This window comes from Aedes albopictus, chromosome 1 (genome assembly GCF_035046485.1).
Source record: "Aedes albopictus strain Foshan chromosome 1, AalbF5, whole genome shotgun sequence".
Lineage (NCBI taxonomy): Eukaryota > Metazoa > Arthropoda > Insecta > Diptera > Culicidae > Aedes > Aedes albopictus.
Genome location: NC_085136.1, coordinates 319232231 through 319249251, shown reverse-complemented (window position 1 = coordinate 319249251; position 17021 = coordinate 319232231). Strand labels below are relative to the sequence as shown.

General features: G+C 37.3%; 1 protein-coding gene across 1 annotated transcript in view; it reads right to left on the bottom strand.

Annotated features, from left to right (window-relative positions):
* Nucleotides 1-17021, bottom strand: part of LOC109398559 (uncharacterized) — a 553507-nt gene that overhangs the window by 206223 nt on the left and 330263 nt on the right. The window lies entirely within an intron of this gene.

Sequence of the window (17021 nt, the reverse complement as noted above, 5' to 3'; positions counted from 1 at the left end):
GTATTCTTGGGGATGATGAAATCTCTCGCAATTCTGATGACTCAATTTTGGCTTGGTTGTTTGATACTTCTTCTAAAAATGGTTTTCTGCGGAAATTGATGTTGACGTTTTTGGTTTTGACCTTGTACAAAATGATAAGGGTTATAATTCCCAGAATGCTGAATACCGACAAACTTATTGAGGAATAATGGTGAATTTGATGACTTGTCGATAGGGTTTCCAAATGGTTTCGGTTTTGTATTTGCAGATCTTCAATTGAACTTTCTATAATCTGCTTTTCGATATGTAAACCATCTAATGGTACTATCAACGGCATCTCTGTTTTGAATATTTCGGTATTTTCAAATTTTGTACTGTCTAAAATTATACTGCAATTGCGAAATTCTATTAAATACGAGCCAGTTAGGTTTCTGTTTGTTATTTCGCAATTTGACTTAATATTTACGGGAGATTTCGATTTGACAATAATATGATTATTAGTTATTTGCTTAAATTCTGTTTGTTGATTGTACATTTTAAAAGTGCATTTACCGGTCATACCTCGAAGTAAGTGTGTAAAACAGGTGTCATTGCTTAAATCCAATAAATCGTTCTGATTGCATATGCGATATTCTTCTATGTTTCGGCATTCCTTCGTAATAAAATATGTCTCGTTGTTGCTGATCATAGCTGTGCTGGCGGGTAAATTTAAAATCTTATTTTTGATTGGCAAAGCTTCTAAAATCAAACGACTGTAAGTATGATTCTTCAAAGATGGAATTTTAACTACAAAAACAAGCTTTGTCATATTGTAAAAAGCTGATATTTCTAAGAAATCATATACCTGTTCAAAATTATGAATTACAATTCCTTTTTCTTCTAATCTATCGATCGAGAATGACAATTCATCGGGATGCAAGATATGTTTCGAAATAATGTTTACCTTTGCTAAATGAATAGATTCAGAGATATCTTTAAAATGAGAGATAAGATGATCCAATTGAATGTTAACATTAATAATGCTTTCCAATATTGTAATTTGCTTCTGTAGGCTTCCTGATTGATTATTATTTATAGCGTTCATTATGAATGATTGCTGATTATTTATCTGTTTAATCAATCTATTGATTCTATCTTGCATATCATAATTTATTCTTCTTTGCTCATTATTTTCTCTGATTAATTGATTACTTTTTGTTGTAAGATCATCTAAATCTCGTGAAATATCGATATAGTCCTGGTGGTCCATATTTCCAGTTAAAAATTTGATTCCTGTACCTACAAAATCCATCAATCCTCGTTTTTGTCTAGTTTTCATTTGTAGTCCAAAATAGAGGTTTTGGAGATTGAAGAGCTTTGTAGATAAAACATCATTCAATTCTGTAAAATTTCCATAATTTCTTAATTCCTTGGTTATTAATTTCAACTTTGTGAAAGTGGGTTCGTATAAATCATAATCAATAGTATGGTAAATTCTATGTTCACCGACTTTCATAAAGCTTTCTCCTGCTGTCAATGCCAATAATCCTGGGTTTTGATTAAGGTCCATGATTTGAATAGTACAATGAATGGGTTGTAACATACAATTAATAGATATTAAAAACAAGAGAAGTGTTGTTGTTTCCATGATGAGATCTAAAACGAAAAAGAAAAATAATTTGAAATTTATTTTCTGATACGACGCATTTTAGTTTTATGGAGTTTTCTGTTTTTATCGTCCTTGTAAGTTTGATTTCTATCCGAGGTTACTTTGACTTTTTCAAACCATTCTTTGGTTTTAGCTTTAATTCCTTGTCGTCTATTAAATGCTTGTTGATCTGGTTCTAAAGGTGGTGGATCTTCTCTAGAAGCGTTCCGGTATTTATGCTGTTCCTGTTGAGTGGAAGTTATTTTAGTAATTGTTTCATCATAAATTTTATCACGGTATTCTATGAGTTGTGCACGATCGAGTGGTCTTTCTTCACCATCTTTTATTCCGTAAAATACTTCACGTGGTTTTAATTTTGTTGAGGTGTGAATAGCGTTATTGTATAAACTACATGCGATTAGAAACATTTCTTTACTGGAGAGGTTTTCATATTTGTGTTTGTTGCATCGGTAAATTTCACTTAGTGTAGAATGGAACCGCTCAACAATTCCGTTCACTTCACTGTAATTAGTTGGTGTAAAATATTGTTGTATATTGAGATTGTTTAACAAATCTCGAATTTCAATTGATTTGAACGCTGGTTCATTATCTGAAACAATTAACTTTGGTGATCCAAATTGAGAAATGAATTTGATCAAGCCTTTTCGAATGTCTATTGTAGTTCTTGATTTGATGGGAATTAAAAATCCGAATCTTGACAATTTGTCTACAATTGAGAGAAATAAGTTTGGTTGTGATATGAAAACATCTATGTGAATAATGTCAAGAGGCTGTTTTGGTATTGGGGTTTCACCTAGTTTGATTTTATATGGTTTTCGTTCGTATTTCATCTTATTGCAAATTTCACAAAGGATAATGTATTTTCGTATTTTATTTTTCATTTTGGGGAAGAAAAATCTATTCCGTATTTCACAGAGATTTTCTAAAATACCACGATGTGAAGTCTCGTGAGTGTTTTCAATAAGAGTATCTTGTTCAACTTCGATTCGAACGTCGATACGCATCGTTTGAGATATCTTCACTTTGAAAGTGCGACATCTGCTGAAATAGTTTTTGTAAACAAATTGAATGATATTGATAACATTTTCAGGACAAAGAATACAGTTAGTACGTCTTGTATCCATGTATTCCTTGAATATTTTAATTATGAAAGGTACTCCAAAAATAAATTTGGTGATAGTTCGTCTATAAACTCGAGGAAAAACTTCTTCATAAATATTGCTTTCTTCATTTCCAATTTTCAAAATAATTTGATTACTGAAATAATTAATCGGAATTTCAGTGCACGGTATAAGCTCTGAATCATCTGTGTCTGCTGAATGCATAGTGTCATTACTAGACGATGTTTCATCTTCATTAATGTTCACTTCTTGGAATATTCTTGATAAACTGTCGGCTACAACATTTTGTTTGCCTGGTTTATATCGAATTTCATAGTCAAATTCTGACAAAGTTAAGCGCCAGTGAATTAATCTTTGGTTTGGTTCTTTCAAATTTAAACTGTATGTTAAAGGTTTGTGATCTGTGTATAAAATGAATTTTCTTCCGTACAAATATGGACGAAAATGTTTGCAAGCCCATACAATAGCTAAGAGTTCCTTTTCTATTGTAGAATAATTTTCTTCGGTTTTATTTAAAGTACGTGACGCAAAGGCTATTGGCTTATCTTTTCCCAATGGTCCTTGTGAGAGTACTGCGCCTATGGCAAAATTTGATGCATCAGTAGTGAGAATGAATGATTTATCAAAATCTGGATATTGCAAAATATCACTGCTTGTCAAAATTGATTTACACTTTTGAAATGCTTTCACGAAATCTTCTGAATGAACTATAGTTTCACCTTTTCGAAGTGAATTTGTCAAAGGTTTTGCAATTTTTGCAAAATCTTTTATAAATTTTCTATAGTACCCTAAAATTCCTAGGAAACCTCTAAGTTCCCGTTCGTTTTTAGGTAAAGGCCAATTCTTAATAATTGAAATCTTTTCAGGGTTAGGTTTTACACCATCTGTAGATACAATGTGTCCTAAGAAAGCAACTTCTTTACGTAAAAACTCACATTTGTCTAATTGTACCTTCATGTTGTATTTAGACAATGTATTAAATATTTTTCGTAAGTTATCAAGATGTTCTTGTAAGCTTGTGGAAAACACAATAATGTCATTCATATAAATAAAACATCTTACGCCAATATGTTCACGTAAAATATTGTCCATTACTCTTTGAAATGTAGACGGAGCATTTTTGAGTCCAAAAGGCATTCTCAAAAATTCGTAATGTCCATTTTCAACGTTAAAAGCTGTTTTAGGAATGTCTGATTCTTCAACTTCAATTTGATGGAATCCAGACGCCAAGTCTAATGTGGTAAAATAATTACATCTTCCAAGCTTATCCAAAATATCGGTAATATTTGGGATAGGATATCTATCATCAATAGTCTTATCGTTCAATTTACGATAGTCAATAACTAATCTCCATTTCTTCAGTCCAGATGCGTCCATTTTCTTAGCAACGATCCAAACTGGTGATGTCCAAGGACTTATAGAATGTCTAATAATTCCTTGTTCTAACATTTCATTAATTTGCTTCTGTACCTCATCTTTATGACAGAAGGGGTACCGATACGATTTACAATAAATTGGCATTTCATCCTTTGTTTTAATGCTGTGTTTGATAGCATTTGTAAATGTTAAACTTTCTCCGGGTAAGTAAAATACATCTTGATTGTCTGCAATTAATTTTAAAAGTTTTGGCTTCTCTTCAGAGTTTAGGTGATCCAATCTTAACTGATTAAATAACTGTCGATTGATTGGTCTAACTGGATGTGGGTAAGATTGTGATTCAAAATTATTCAACTCAGAGATAAATGGTTTAAATATTTCGATCTGCAATCGAATTGGTTAATTGGTTAATTGGTTATTGCAAGAAAAGCATGATTGTTTTCTGCTTTGTATAAACCTGCGTGTACAAAAGTTGAATCATGAATTTGAGTATCATGGGAAACAAAGAAATCACCTTTTTCAAAATTTACAGGGAAATGGATAAATTTTGTTTCATTTGCGTTAAGTTGTACCTGTGTAGAACATGGGTATTTACGTAGCATTTTAATATTTCCAGAGGGAAGTTGTAGTTCATTTGTACTTGTTATGATATTTGCTTTCAAGTTTTGCAAAGCTTCATAACCGATTAGTCCGTCAAAAAATGGATGAAAATCAAAAACATAAAATTGCAACTTTTGGGTATTTGGAATTTTGTAAAATGGATTGAAATGTACAGACTGATTAATTGTGTGAACTCCATTTATATTATGAACTGTTAATGGATCTGTAAATTTAGCTTGATTTACATGTTTGGGGCTAATGTAATTTTTATTGGCTCCAGTATCTATTAAAAATTTGAGTGGACCTTTAGTAGTGTCAACTTCAACATAGGGAATAAAATTATTCATGTTGGGTGCCCGTCTTCCGTTCGCTCGCGAAAATTTATGTCATCAACTTGAACATTATTTTGTCCACATTCTTTGATTGCTGGTAGAGTAACTTTTGGAAAATTTGTTTTGTTTTGAACTTGAGGTTGATTTGGATCTTCATCAAAATATTCTGAATAATCTAAGTATTCTGGATATTCCGAGTATTGTGGATATGGTGAATATTCTGAGTATTCAGGATAATAATACAGTTCACTGTAATCGGGATAATCAAAACATTCATCAAACTCTTCTACCTGATAATGTGGTCGATTCATGTAATTTACCTGTTTGCTGAGAGAAGGGTCTACTTCCATTGGTGTCGGCTTTGGTTGTGGTTTAGGGAAATTTCTTTGGAATGTGTTTTGCATAAACGGATTTCTTTGGTATTGGAATGGTCTTTGGAATTGATTTTGTTGGAATGGTCTAAATTGAAAAGGTCTTTGAGGCGTATTAAATTGGAATGGACGTGGTCCATTATTAAATTGAGGTCGTGGTGTTGATTGAAATTGGAAAGGTCTTTGATACTGTGGAGGTTTCTGAAAATTGAATGGTCTTGGTGGTGGAAATTGGAAAGATTTTTGCATTGGCTTTGGTGGTAAAGATATTGGATTCGAAGTTTTCGATGCTGATTGGAATGGATTTTTCACATAATTGTAATTATCCTCTTCAAGACAAAGTCTGAGTGCTTCCTTAAGTGTTTTGGGTGCCTGAGCTCTAATAATTGGTCCAAGAGGCTCTTTAAGTCCCGACAAGAAAACTTTTAAACCTAGATCTTGATAAAACTGTTTCTTTGCAGCAATGATAACACTTACCTTTTCGTTTACCTGTAACAAATTGATTAGTAATGAAATTGAATGTGATACGTCTCTATAAAAATCTTGAACTGAATCCCCTTGCTTCAATTTAAACAAGTCTCTAGTAAGAGAAATTTCATCCCTTTTATCACTGAAATGAGTAATCAGGGTGTTTTTAATATCATCCCAGTTAGTCTCAGTACCATATAATTCAAGCGCGGCATCCGCATCATGCGTAATTTTAGATCGAATAGCATGCATCCAAACATCAAATGCAGGTGTTCCTTTTGCACGCTCCAATGTTGGCATTAACTTGTCAATGGATTTAATAAATGAATGTAATTTAACAGGATCCCCAGTGAAACATGGAAAATCCCTCAAAATTTGTGGAGTCTGCAAGCTTTTCAAAATAGATTCCACATCACTGAAATTATTCATAGTAGCAGCTCTCAAATTTGCAATTTGTTGGTCTTTTTGATTAATTTGCAATAAAGCATTATCAAGTTGATTCTGCGCATCTTGTCCAGCGGCTAATTGATGTTGTAGTTCAATTACCTGACGATTTTGTTCAACCATGTCTGCAGCGGCTTGTTCCAGTTGTGCCTGTAGCGCTTCATTTTCTGCGGCCAATAAATCACGGTTTCCGTCGTACCTGGCCATCGTTGTCACTCACTAAAAATATCTAAACACACTTAAAAATACACTTATGGATTAAAAGATTAATTTTGGTTATTAACTTTTTCACTTTTAAAAATTTTGATTCACTTTTTATTTGGTTTCACTTTTATTAGTTGTTTCACTTTTTAAAAAAAAAAATCTTTGATAATAATTCTCTGATAATTTTTCTTCAATAATAATTTTTGATAAATTCTTCAATAATATTTTTCTTTTTCTCTTAAAATTATACTTAACTTACCACAATCCTTTTCGGTCCTCACTTCGGTGTTCGTCCGTCGCGTTTCCGTCCTGGCTGTGGGTTCCCGTTGCACTTCGGTATGCGTCCGTTGTGTTTCCGGTGTTTTGCCGTGGTCTTCGGTTCCCGCCGTGTCCAGGTGAAATGAAGTTTTCTTCTAATCGACTATATGCACTCGCTGATGGGAATTGTCCCGAAAAAACTCACTAATCACTGATCACTGCAAGCGGTATCCTACCGACACTGCGACAATTATGATACCCGAGGGGGTTTCGGCGTTTTTAAAAAAACTACGACTGCGCCACTTCAGTTTCAGCTGAAGACTCTTTCTTTTGTATTGTGCGAATCAGTTTTTATAAACTAACACTTCCCGATCGATCATGATTATTCCTGATCTAACCTAACTGAACTTGAACTTGAAAAATATGGTGCGCCACAGCTATGACGATGATTCTACGTCGTATGATGTGCGTGCGGGTGGATGTTTATGTTTGGTGCGATTCGGCTGCAATGGTGCTCCGGCGAATGGATGTTTATGTTGACTCATAATGATTGCGTCTCAGGCTTGGATAGCGAAAGTGACTTATTGACGAATATCGGCATGATCGGTGGTAACGGTTTAATTGTGGTCAGTGGAAACGGGTTGCTCGTAACTCATATATTTAAGAATTTTTCAATGATTTCTTCGAAAATTAGTATGGGTATTCCTTCACAAACTTCTTCAGGAATCCCTACACCAGTTTTTCCATGATTTTTTTTTTGGAAATACCCGAAGAACCAATTCTAGGAATTTCTTCAGAGATTTCTTGCTTGGTTTCCTTCAGTGATGCCAATAATTATTGCAGAGATCGCTGCAGAAATACCTACAGAGAGGTATTTTTTTTCTAAAACCAGGCCACCATTTACATATAGCCTAGGATATCCTAAGCCTTTATTATATGGTCTTTTTTCACAAACTTGGCCAAAACTTAGGAACGAAAAAAAAGTGCATTCCAAAAATATCAGCGATCAGAGCTAATGAAATCGCCTTTTCAAAAAAGTACGTTTTTCCATACGAGGGCGCAACCAATCGCTTCCAAATTTTGCATAGTTGTTTCAGGCGCTAGTATAGATTGAAAAAGCTTTTTTCTGGGTTTATGCGATCAAATTTAAAGTTTCTCCATACAACGTTGACCCACTCTAATACCCATATTGAAAGTTTCTAGAGCCTCAAACTTCATTAAACAGTCGCCATTTTGGACATGTAGGTCGCCATTTTTGAACTCTACATATCGAATATACCCAAATTCCATGATTTTAGAGCCGCTTTATTTAACAGCCGCCATCTTGAACTACCAGACACCAACTTGGATATTCTGGTCAACATTTTTGAACTCCGGGCATGTTCCCCATACCGAATATACCCATACCCGAGCCTACAACTCTATCAACAGCCGCCATCTTGAATTTTAAACCGCCATGTTGTGTATTGTAACTTGTATATTCATGACTTAGAATCTAAAACACTATTAAATAGCCGCCATCTTAAATTTTGAGCCGCCACCTTGGATTTGATATCGCCATCTTGAATATGCTGGTCGCCTTTTTAAGAATCCAGACATTTTCCTCATATCAAATATACCCATATTGCATGGATTTAGAGCCTTAAACTCCATTAAACAGCCACTATATTGAATTTTGAGCGGCCATCTTGGATTTTAGACCGCCGCCATCATTGGATATTCTGGTCACCATTTTTGAACTTCGGACATCTTCATTATTCCAAACGTACCCAAATTGCATGGTACAAGAGAATAAAACACCATTAAATAGCCGTCATCTTGAAGTTGGAACCGCCAACTTGGAAAGTTTGGTCACTTTTTTTGGACTTGGGATATCTTTCCCATACCAATTATGCATGCTTTTATGGCATACAACTCCATGAAACAACCGCCATCTTGAATTTTAAGTCACCATCGCGGATTTAATACCACTATCTTGGATATTATGATTGCCATTTTTGGACTCCAGAAAACTTTTCCATACCAAATCTACCCATATTGCCTGATTTTATAGCCTAAAACACCATTAAACAGCCGCCATCTTGAATTTGAAGCTACCATATTGGATTTTAGACCGTCATCTTTAATCTTTTCGCCATTTTGGGACTCCAGACATTTTCCCTATACCAAATATATCCCATATTTCATGGTTTTAGAACCTAACACTCTATTGAACGGCCGCCATTTTGAATTTGGAGCCGCTATCTTGAATATTAGGCTGCTATCTTAAATTTTGGGCCGACATCGTGGAATTTTTGATCTCCAGTGTTGATTTCCACACAAAATCCGTCAACCATGCTGAAGTCTACACAATCGCCGCAGTTTGATGTGTTGCATGATGATGCTTGGTTCACTGAAATGGCCATAACTCCGGAACGCCTTGACCAATCCGGACCATTTTTAATAGCAAACAATGCGGTAAAATTCCGGTTCGATTTGAGCTATAATCCACCAATCGGCCAATAGGAAGTGCCTTAAAAGTGAGTGAACTTATTTTGCGTACATACATACATACGTACCAGGGATGCCAGATGATTTTTTGAAAAATCTGTATCCAAAACAAAATTTGGGTGAAAAATCTGTATCCCATACAAAAATAAAATAGCTCCTCTACCTCAAAAATATGTATTTCATATAAAACGAAATCTGCACGAATGCTCAAAAATCTGTATAATACAGATAAATCTATATATATGGCATCCCGAGCAGGAGAAAATAGCTGGAGAATAACTAACTCAGGCATGGAAAACCGAATACCTACAACCTGAATGAGGTATTAAGTAGCCCTGCATAAAAGGTAAAATACCTAAAATAATAACTGGCGTGTATTCTGTGCAAAACGCGTGAATAATCACTTGAGGTATGGCAATACCTATATAATAATCGGTGATTTTTTCATATAAATAGCTATTTTTCCGTAATTGAATAATACCTCAAGCAGTCCTCAACACCAAACCAATACTTCGTTGAGGTATTTTATCAATACCTACAAAATACCAAAATAAGCTATTTTCAATACCTGGACAACCGACCAATACCTTGTCCTGGTATGATACCTGATTTTGGTATGCTCCAGTTATGTGTTAGTTATTCGTTCCTGCTCGGGATCCCTGATACGTACACACATACATACACACATACAGAAATAATCTCAATTCGTCGAACTGAGCTGATTGGTATATGTTACTTGACCCTCCAAGCCTTCTATCGAAAATTCGTTTTTTGAGTTAACATATAGCCTTACAGTACACTTTGGTGTTTATAACTCGTTTATAACTCGAAGATTATTTGACAGTTGCCATACGAAATAGAGCTGGGCCAGTCTCTAATAAAGAAATAGTGCCCATTAAAAATATTGCGCGGACTCCTGGAGGGAACTCTAAATGATCCCGAAGATAATTTAGCAAATTCTTAAAAAATCGGGGTTGGTTTACTGGAGGAATCTTTGGAAGAATTTTCATTGACATTTCTGGAGGGTATTTGAAATGAATGCATACAGGAATTTCTAAAAATTCTTTGAAAGAGTTTCTAGAGACATCCCTGTTAAATTTCATGAAGGTATCCTTTAAATATTTAAATATTTAAAATTTGGATAATTGTTAGGAGAAGTTTCAGAAGGACTTCCTGGAGATACTTCTCAGTGGGCTTCAGAAGAAATTTATCAATGAATTCTTGTTGAGAAATTTATGACGAGATCTGCTGTCACACCTGTAGAAAATTATTCAGAACATCTTGAAAAAAAATCCTCAAAAATATCTGAACGAATGCAAGGGATAACCCCGAAGAAGCCAAAGGAGGATTTTCTTCAGACATTCCTGGAGGAATACGTGAAGAATCTCCTTTGAAAATCCCCAAAAAAGAATTCTTTGAAAAATCTTTTGAATAGTTCTAAAAGAAATCCTAGAAAAATCCCTTAAAAGAATTCCGGGACGATTTTCTGATGGATTTGCTGGAGAAATATATGGAAGGCAAAAGAATGAACCTCTGTAGAAATTTGAAAAATCCGTGAAATAGTTCCTACAGTTAACTTTGGGGAAAATCCTAGAGATTTTTTTAAACCATAAATATCCGGAGGAACTCCTTTGGGTAGGTGGGTATATGGTATGGGGAAGAAGTTTGAAGTCCAAAATGGCAACCAGAATATCCAAGATGGCGGACTTGAATTCAAAGTTGCGGCTGAAAATTTAGAATTGCGGCTTTTTTAAGAGTTTAAGGCTCAAACATTAAAAGTCAGATAAACGATATGATTACTGGTATCATAAAATGGTTTTTTGTTAAACGTATAAGTGTGATATTAATCAACATGTTACTTGAGTTTTGTTGAAATTGGGTTTTGAAGGCACGAGAGAGGCGTCATCATCAGGCGTCGGTAGGTGGATTAATTAGGTTTTTTTGTGATGTTGTTCCAATATTTTAACATTTTTGCTATCGAAATTTTAATAAAGCTAATATGAGTTCTATGAAGGAATAACAATGTTTTATTTTTGGCCTACTCGTGGCGTAGTGGTAACGCGTCTAGTGAGTAGCAGTCGTAAGTTCGAGTCTGACCGAGAGAACGAGCTACTTTTTCGCAAATTTCATATTTACCTTCACCCAGCCAAAGTAGGTTACCGAGCCAATTGGGTAGTGGCTTCTATTATGGATTCTTTTCCGCTGTAACTCGGTTAATTTTGAACCAATTGACTTCAAATTTTTTACCCGTCTAGAAACTATACATATCTCACCGCGTTCTAAAATTGTAACAATTGGTTTAAAATTGACTGAGTTATAGCAGGAAGTGCCCAAAATAGAAGCAACTGCCCAAGTGGTTTAGTTCCCTACATTTTTCACCTTCGGAAAAGCACAAAAATTGTCGTAGCTTTTTCGTTTCTCGATGGATTTTGACGAAATTTTCACAACTTTCCGAAAAACTCTTCTAGTTTAAGTCTCCGGGGACGTGTGTGTCTGGTTCACATGGTTCCGGAGTAATTCCAGATTGTCTTGTGGTACCAAAATTGACCACATACTTTGCATAACGTATATCTCAAGATCCCGATGAGGTAGAAGAATAGTGTCTTCGGCGAATTTGTTCAGCAAGTTAAGAACTAACTGGCAAAAGCGACTTTGGTTTGCGATTCGGCTGCTAGGCGGCACCAGTGTCAAAAATGTTCAAACCCTAATATCTCAAAAACCTGATATGATAGAATGATGCTGTCTTCGGCAAAGTTCTTCAGCAAGCTCACAACTATCTGAGAGTAAAGTCTTTGGTTTGGGATTTCTCCGCTAGGTGGCGCCTTGTGTCTGAAAAATTCACACACGTATATCTCGATACCCCAATGAGCTACAAGCATGCCGTTTTCAGTTCCATCCCATCCCTTCCTTAAAAACTATTGTTCCCCCTAACCTCGACCAAACCGCGAGTTTTACGGTTCCCCAAAGCTAACCTAGTAAATAAGACACAAACATGAAATTGTAAAAATGTTTCAAATTGAATTCGGCTCCGTTATGCCCGATGGCGCATGAGCCTTTAATAAACGATTAAGTAAAAAAAAAATGCCGTTTTCAGCAAACTGGTTCAGCAGGCTAAGAACTATCTGCTAATGGCGTCTGTGGTTCGAGAATCTTCCACTAGTTGGCGCCAGGGTTAAAATGTTCAAACTTCTATATCTCAAAATCCGTATAAGATAGAATGATGCCGTCTTCAACAAAGTTCGTCAGCCAACTAAAAACTGGCTGTCAGTTGAGTCTTTGATTCGTGATTTATTCGCTAGGTGGTACCTTGTGTAAAATATTTAACCACGTATATCTCAATACTCTAATGAGCCAAACGCATGACGTTTTCTGCAAAATTGTTCGGCAGGTTAAGATCTATCCGGCGAGTGTGATATTAGATTTAACCAGCATTAAAAACGTTCAAACAATTTTATCTAAAAAATCTGAAAACGTATCTGGAATAGCTCCGGAACTATTTGGACCAGGCACACACGTCCCCGGAACCCTAAACTAGAAGAGATTTTCGGGAAGTTGTGAAAATTACATGAAAATCCATCGAAAAAAAAACAAAAAAGTTACGACATGTTTTGTGCTTTTCCGAAGGTGAAAATTATACGTTGGCTGGATGAAGGTTAATTTGTCCAATTCTTACTCACGCCAGTATTTGTCCCAGCTAATAAGCAATACTCTGTGTCTAAGTTTTATTTTCGGTACTTTTAAATATATTTTTTTAAATTTATTTCGTCCATTTTCAAAGCAAGCCAATCGTTTCTCAATAAATTAAAAGTGACAACATTGAGCGATTCGGCTGTTCTTCCAAAAACTCTGCAAAGTGTACATGTCAGCTAAGCTAAAGTGCCTCGTCACATTCATGTCACTCAGCATGTAGAGATTTATGGATCACCACCAGCGCAGCACCATCGACTTCAATTTTTCCGGCATCCACCTAACGTCCAAAAGTCTCTCCGCGCCATATCGGCGTTGTTCTGCGTTACGGTGGACAAGGGTCAACGAATGATGCCGATGGTAAAAAGAATCTCAAAAATGTCCCACTCCGCCGCAGACCCGTGAGCTGATGTTGCAACTTTTCGCTGCGACAATCGAAAAAAAAAAACGAGAGAAAAAATCATGAAGGCTTTCCCGGGGCCCACAAATTGGAACCATCGGACCCATTCATTGACATCAAAATGCTTTCAAAACATTTTTATTCCTGTCCCATTTCCCGACCGGCATTGTTGGCGGGGCATTTCCAGGTCAGAAGGCGAATCGCGATTTGAGCTACCGTTTCCGATTTGAGTAGAACTTTGCTTTTATAATTTCACGAAAGGGTCGCTTGTTGAAAGATAACTGCTGATTTATCTAGACTAAATTTTGGGTGCACGAGTGCTCGAAAAGACTATTAGTTTTGATTTTTTAGAGATTATAATGCGAAACTGATTTTGAAATGAAAATTTGGCTTGGTTGGCTTACAAGTGTCAAAACCTTTTGAAGTGCCTTCGCAGCTTCGAGGACAAAGGCACCCGTCTAGCCATTAGTGAGTCACTGGTTCCATTCTCACTGGAAGACATGATTTGTCTTCACAACTTATTTTTCAGTTTGTCTTTTGAATGCATGAGTTTTTATTTGTGAACAAACACTTTTTATTTTTCATTTCGAGCTGGAAACGCTTCGCCCGCAGTCATATCGCGAAACCGGTCCGGGGACAATGTTTTCGGTTTTTGACGAGTCTGGATATCGGTCCACCCAGGTTGCTGGCCGAGTGGCCTTTTGTTCCCGGCTGTTTTGTCGACACCTCGCGTTGCACCGCCCGGTCCCGGTTCCGCTCGCCGTCGTCAAGTCATTGTTGCGACGGCCGAGTGGCACTTTATGGCTCTGTTGCTGTGAATGACGTCCTAAACGTGTGTAAATCGAGAGGAAAATTCGAGGCTCGGCTCATATTGGAAGGGGCCAGTTGCGGCGGCATTCGTCGTCTCCAGCAGATATCGGAGTAGGAGTTACGTCAAAACAGTACCAAGTCCGGGGTGAACGGTGAATTTGCAAATATTTCCACGTTTGCCTCGCGGGGCCATTTTTGATGGATATTTACACGTGCCTTCACGATGGCCCGTGTTGCTCTGCGGAAGTCGTCTGTAAAAAGAAGGTTGAATTTTGGGGTCGTGAGGAAGCCGAACGATATCTAACGAGATGGTGGTGTGGATGGGGTTCAGAAAGGAAAATATTGTCGGTGAAGTGGTCTTGTTGCTCCTCAGGGTAATAATGGTTGAAACAGATTTTGAGTTTTTTTGTACGGTCGTGAGAGTTGACGAAAAGGTTGACATAAAATTGAATTTGATAGGGATCCTAGCTGGAGGAGAACGAATTCGAGCACTGTGGTTAGACGTTCTGAAAACAGCACATGTTCAAAACAGATTGATACTTTTATAGGAAATCTCCAAATTTATTATTCGTCAGACTTCCAGCTGCAATGGTTGTGTTTATTTTTGAACTTTGATTTAAGGCGAAACTGGATCCATTTCCTCACTTTAAAGTTTTTGATTTTTTATAAAATAACGAAGTAATATTTTCAAAATCGGTTTTCGTGCACATGTAGAGTATGGATCAAGGTATCTCCAGATGGAAAATGTTTTTAGTTTTTGCAGAAACCATTTTTGAACAAAATTTCATAAAAAATGGTTTTTGCAAAAACGAAAAACATTTTCCGCCTGGAAAAAAATCAGGAGATACCTTGATCCATCTACATGTGCACGAAAACCGATTTCGAAAATATTGCTTCCTTATTTTGTGAAAAATCAAAAACCAAAATAATGAGGAAATGCTTCCAGTTTCGCCTTAATTTCAGGTTTTTGTGGTGAAAGGACATATGTAACTGTTGTAAATTTACCTAAAATGCCACACACTGAATTACTGGCAACCCTACCGAATCCTAAATTGTCCACTATATAACTATCTTGTTTTGCTTTGTTTAATCTCCCCCACTTGCACCTCAGTTATGTATTTATTGTAGTTGCCATGTTAACCACGCGAATAAAAACGTTTCGATAGTTCCTCGTGTAATTCCGTGTATTTTTATAATTATAATCCGGAAAACTACTCTCGGCTACGACAGTTTTGACGACGAGGATGCAAGGTGACGAAAATCCGGCCAATTCCGTGGCCAATGCGCAAAACCGGGCTCTGTTTGCTCCCGGTGGTGGACCGGCTGGAGGAGGTGATCCGCCATACGCTGCTGCTGTGGCCCCAGTCGCGATGCAGTCGACGTTCACAGTCGAGCCATTTGATCGCCATAAGATGAAATGGTCCCGCTGGGTAGAGCGGCTGGAGGGTGCTTTTTTGCTGTTCGGAGTTGGTCGCCAGGCGAAGCTGCCGATGCTGCTGCACTATATGGGAGCCGAAACTTACGATGTAGTTTCGGACAAAATTGCTCCGGAAAAACCGCAGACGAAGACCTACGACGAAGTGGTACAGATTCTCGAAACCCATTTCAACCCGGAACCACTCGAGATCTTGGAAAACTTCCGGTTCAAATGTCGCAAGCAAGGCGACGAACGTGCTGAGGAATCGATCGACGATTATCTCATTGCTTTGAGAAAGTTGGCCATAACCTGCAATTATGGCAACTATCTCAATACTGCGTTGCGGAATCAGTTTGTTTTCGGGATTAGAGACCGGGGAATACAGGCGCGTCTGCTAGAGGTGCGCAATCTTACGCTGGACCGTGCCCGCGAGATTGCAGTGTCGATGGAGGCGTCGGCCAAAGGTGGACAGGAGATCCATTCGCGTCAGGGAAAACCGGAGCTGAACCTCGTGGAGCATCTGCCAAACAAGCACGCAAAATCGAAGGCGAACAAAAAGTGCGTCGTTCCTGCGAAGAAAGTGAGTGCAGAAGCACACAGTGATAAGAAGAAGGGAGAGTGTTTTCGTTGCGGGAGCCCCGCTCACTTCGCAAATAAGTGCCCGCACGTGAAGACGACGTGCAACTACTGCAAAGTGGCAGGCCACTTGCAAAAAGTTTGCCTGAAGAAGATTGCGGCAGAGGGTGCTCGAAGAAAAAGTGATACACACCAGCTGGATCAAAATGCGGGAAATGGAAACTGCGGAGAAAGTGTGCATACGGAAGAGATCTGCTGAGTGTATGATGCTGCTGATTTCAACAATAGCGTTGAAAAGTTCTGGCTGGAGCTGTCAGTGAGGGATGGTTACATAAGGCTGAATTTCAAAAGGCTGAATGCACAAAAGGCTGAACACGAAAGGCTGAAAGTAACATAAGGCTGAATTTCAAAAGGCTGAATGCACAAAAGGCTGAAATTGCAAAAATGCAGGAAATGAGTTATAGTACTTCTTCTTCTTGTTTTTCTGGCGTAACGTCCCATCTGAGACAAAGCCTGCTTTCAGCTTCTATACGCATTTCAACAGTTATTAATTGAGAGCCTTCTCTGCCAATGATCACTTTGCATTTGTTTATCGTGTGACAGGCAGGACGATATTTTATGGCCGCGGTTGTCAAGGAATTTTACATTACAAAAAAATTATGGCCCGAAGGAGAATCGAACCCGTCACCCTCAGCATGACTACCCGTTCGCTAACCAGATCGGCTACATATATGAGTCCTAGACATAGAATGTGCTTAGTGAAGAGGCTAATTTTGCATACCAACTAACACAAAAAATGACTGATGGTATTTCAATCGGAGATTTTTCCTTCTTTGAGC